Here is a 5,152-nt window from a genome sequence, read left to right on the forward strand (position 1 = left end):
TAGTTGAGAAAGCATGAGTGAGGTCAATGTGAATTAAGATAGAAGTAAATTCTGAGAAATGTAGACATTTGGAATTTTTTAAAAAAGTCTTATTTATGCACCATTGATTGCAGACATTACCCCTTCCTACATAGCCCAAAGGATCCATAATAGTTATACTAAACAATTTCTTAAAAGCTTGTGACTGTCATTCCTCAGGTGAGAACACACACTGAGAAACCAAGAAAACACCCTTCATAGGCTCCTCTCCTCAATTTTGAGTTAGGTCTCATTGATCATTGTGTTCAGCAGCTTTTCCTTCCTCCTGCTGGAAGCTCAATAACTAGTTTTATAAGGCACATTCAACGCTGTTCCTGTTGGCTTGTTATGTGCTTAAGATGCACAGAGGCTTTTCTGAGAATCCACAGTCTGTTTGGGAATTCTGCAGAGAAATATAACATGATTCTGTGGTCAACATGTGGCTCAGACTAGGCCCAAAAGAGGACCTTGCTGCAATCTCCCAACACTGCAACACTGTCTCTGAGTTTCCCTCTCCCGGTACCTCGCACAAGGACACACTTGAGCTCAAAGCTCTTTCTTCAAAAAAGAAACAATGTGTAAATTTTTATGTAAAATTGCATAATAATAATAGAAAATTCAAAATAGTAGGTTATCTAGACTCTCAAGACAATTCCTTTCATTTTGTTGTCAGCAAATACATTCATACAATTTATTGAAATATTGTGGTGTCCCCAAAGAGAAGCCTTCATTTACTCTATACTTAGCTCACTTAGTTCTTTAGTCTACCTATAAAGTACAATCAACGGAAACAATGAGAAAGTAATTTTTTTTCAGATTTTGTAAGGAATCGGAGAAAAGGTCTCAGACGGTCCAATACAGAGCAGAAACTTAGCACTTCCTGTTAGACCTTTCCATATCACCCTCTCTTTCCGTGTTCCTCTTTCTTGCCTACTGTATCTTTTTTCTTCTGACCTCAGAGTCAATCTCTTCATTTCTCCTCAGAAAGTCACAGCAATCAGTTTATCTCCTTGTCTTACATTTCCATCTTTTCAAAACAGTCATCTATTGTTTATCAGGTGTGGCCCTTTGAGGGTATAATTTCTTTTCCTATGCAGACTTTTCAGCACAGAGAAAATGCATTCCTGAATAACATGATCCAATGAGCTGTTTCTTAAACATTGTCCTGCTTGGGCTGTGGGAAAGAGTGAAGGCCAAAGTGTAGAGGATAGAATTGGAGAATGAGAAGTTAAACAAAGTTTAGGCCAATATATACACATACATGCACACACACATGCATATATATATATATATATATATAGCTGACATGTATATGTATACATTATAAATATGAACATATGTGTATATACATAAACATAAATGTATATGCATGTGTATATATTCACACATCTGTATATTGACATATTTGCATATATATGTATATATATTTACATACATATATACATATAAAGTGTGTCTACTCCCTTATCCATGTGGGATACTTGTGAAAGTACATGAAATTGGTTGTTTGCAAACCCAGTTCTGGCTAGGTTAGTGATTTATATTTCTTTTATATATATATATATATATATATATATATATATATATATACACACACACACACATACTTATTTATTTATTTATTTTCCCTTTCTGAGTATAGGTAGTTTTAAGGTTGAAGTTATCTCTATATGTCTTATTTCTTTGTTCTTTATCTATGTGTAAATACATTTGAAGAATGGAAAAGTAAAATACCGGTTTGAGCCCTGGGCTCAAGAAGACCCCATAAGTTTGAACATTTCTATTCCTTTCTATGTGTTTATCAACAATCCATTAATGCTTTTCATGAATCACTGATAACCAGTTTAAAATATTGTATGCGGTTCCAATTCAAACTACATGTTAGAATAATCTCTATATCTTAAAACTTTTATCTTCAGTTTTCTTTCCTCTAGTTGGAATATTTCAGAGTGTTTTTATGCCAGTGTTCTATCATCTTTAGTAATTATTAATTTGTTTCAAATATATCCAAGTAAGATCTTTTTTCTTAATGTATTGGCTTGCAGGCAGAGGTAAGGTTTTGTTTGTGCCTACATGACATTTTTGAGATTCAAACCATGATCCTTTGGATTTCAGCTTCCTGAGTAGGTATGATTATAGGTGTCAGACTTCAATGTCCAGCTACACTTTTTAATATTAAAACTATATGTACATATGTATATATAAATATATATACATATAGTATGCATATATTGACCTGGACACTGATAGCTCACAACTGTAATCCTTGCTACTCAGGAGGCTGAGAGCTGAAGATTATGGTTCAAAGCCAGCCCCAGAAGGAAAATCCACACCACTCTTATTTCCAATTAACCACCAGAAGCTGGAAATGGAGCTCTGGCTCAAATAGTGGAGCATGAACCTTGAGTAAAATAAGCTCAGGACAGTTCTCAAACCTTGAGTTCAAGGCCTGGCCCATACCTAGTAACATAGTAACAATGTTAAGTTATATGATGAAAAAAATAATACTGATTATGTATAGCATTAAATGTACTGTTAAAATCATATTTAAATTACAGTTGAGTAGTATTAGGTGTATGTACATTATTGTACAACCAAGCTTTAGAAATTTTACAGATCTCCAACTCTACACCCATTAAACAGCTTCTCTCCCCCTTCCTCCAGCTCCTGGCAACCTGTCTTCTACTCTGCTCTTCAGAAGTTGATAGCTTATATAATTGTATAATTTGATAGCTTTGTACAATTGATAGCTTTGATACTTAAGCTAAGCGAAACAGTGTATTTGATTTTTGTGACTGGCTTATTTCACTTAGCATGATGTTCTGAATACTCACAAATGTCATCATGTGTGTCAGAATCTTTTTCTTTTCTTGAGGCTCTATTTTCTGTATATGCCACATTTTCTTTATATATTCATCCAGCCATGGACATTTGGGATGCTTCTACCTTTTGGCTATTGGCTACATGGTTTTACAATCCTACCAACAATGCACAAGGCTTACAAATTTTCCACATTGTTATGGCCCTTCCTTACTCTTTCTTTTTCTCCTATTCCCCCATCTCCTCTTCCTCTTCTTCTCTCTGTGTCTGTCTCTCTTTCTCTCATATATTCTCCTTTTTCTGATAGCAGCCACAGTAACTAACATTAAAAGCCACTTTGACTATCTCCCCTTTAGAGAAGCAGTTCAAAGGAAAAGTGGTTTCCTTTAATGGTAGCTAAAGGATTGAAATTTGGGTTTTCAGAATGATAGAACAAGGTTCTTTCTACTATAGTAGAAAGAACACTACAACACATCAGACAAAACTTTTAGAAATAGCAGCTAAGAGGATCTTAAAATAAGACACAAACTGTTAGAAGCATTGAATGGGGAAGGTTTCTATTCTTCAGTGTTGTTTGGATCTGTGAAAATAAGAATCTGTTGGTGATACTACTATCTGAAAGAGAAAATTAGTTTTATTTTCTTTTTTAATTAGCTGTGGGAACAGTAAAGTTTGACCTTCATTAATATGCATATATTAGCATGAGCTGATTTACATAGGTATTAAACCAAGTGTTTGGAAGAGCAGTCAAGAGAATAACTTCAGATCATTACAAAACTGGAGATATATCTTCTGATTCTCTCTGAGGATTTTTCAAATAAACATTAATTATACCAGCACCAATTTAGAAATGGCTGATTACATAATTTTGGAAAACCTGTCATTATCTATAAACATTTCATGAATATCATAAATTTATTTAGCATTTTCATAGTTTCATGATTTACTTTTTTGAGGGAAAAAGCAAACGATGTTCCTTAATTAATTCTCAGATCAAACAATTTTGATTTCTGGAGCATAGGCTTATGCTTTCTTATACAGAGGCTAGTCTTTATAGCTTTGTATTTGGGAATAAAGTAGTAGGTACCATGTTTAAACTAAGTGCCTATCTGAGAAGAGACATCCTCTCTTGCATTGGGGTGTGAAATAAGACCACATGATGATATAATCATAGAAACCTAATACAGCAGATCTTAATGCCTTGCAGATTGTTAGCGCTCTTTCTGCTTCATATATGTTGCTTCAAAACATCCTGAAAAAGAGCTCACCATAGATAACTGAAGAAAAAAAAAGCAGCCGGTCACCAGTGGGTGGTTCACACCTGTAATCCTAGCTACTGAGGAGGGTGAGATGTGCTGATCATATTTCAAAGCCAGCCCAGACAGGAAAGTCCACAAGATACTTTTTTTTAAATTTTTATTTATTTTTTATTGTGAAAATACTGTACAGAGGGGTTACAATTACATGGGCAAGATAATGAGTACATTTCTTATCAAGCATTGTAGCTTCCTCCTTTGTTTCCCCTTCCCATCCCTTTCCATCTTCCCCCGCCCCCCCTCCAAAGTTGTAAAGTTCGTTTTCGACATAACGACTTGTACTTCTCATTGTTGCAATCCACCTCTAACCTTATTTAAACGACTTGTTTTTCCTCTTCCCCTCCACAAATTATACCAACATCAAATACAGTGAAAGCAGGGGTTATACTGTGGGGGAGGGACATACAAAGCAACAAAGAAATAACCTTATAAATATGTTAGAAACAATCACATGAAAGAAAAAAAACATTTGAATACATATCTTAGTGTTCATTTCCCTAACATCACCTTATCTGACCTTTTCTGCTTGACTCAGACATATACTAGATATTGCAAATAAGGGAAACCATGAGACCTATGTTTCTTTAGGCTTGGCTTACTTCACTTAATATAATTTTTTCCAAGCCTTTCCATTTCCTCACAAATGGGGCAATGTCATTCTTACCTCCAATTAATCACCAGAAAACCAGAAGTGAAACTGTGGCTCAACGTGGTACAGTTCTAGCTGTGAGCAAAAGTCCATAGTCAGTGCCCAGGCACTGTAAAAGCACCATTATTAAAAAACAAACAAACAAACCATAACAAAAAATAACAGTGGCACCAGGCAAGTCTATAATCCTATCTAGTTCGCAGATGGAAATCATGGGATAGCAACTCCATCTTGACCAACACTTAGGCACAATGGCTCAAGCATTACATCCCAAGATATAAGCAAATCACAATGACTTGAGTGTCCTGCAACTCAGCTGTCAGTCCAGCAACATGAGGAAGCACTGTTA

This window comes from Dipodomys merriami, unplaced genomic scaffold (genome assembly GCF_024711535.1).
Source record: "Dipodomys merriami isolate MVZ:Mamm:240054 unplaced genomic scaffold, mDipMer1.0.p SCAF_5, whole genome shotgun sequence".
Lineage (NCBI taxonomy): Eukaryota > Metazoa > Chordata > Mammalia > Rodentia > Heteromyidae > Dipodomys > Dipodomys merriami.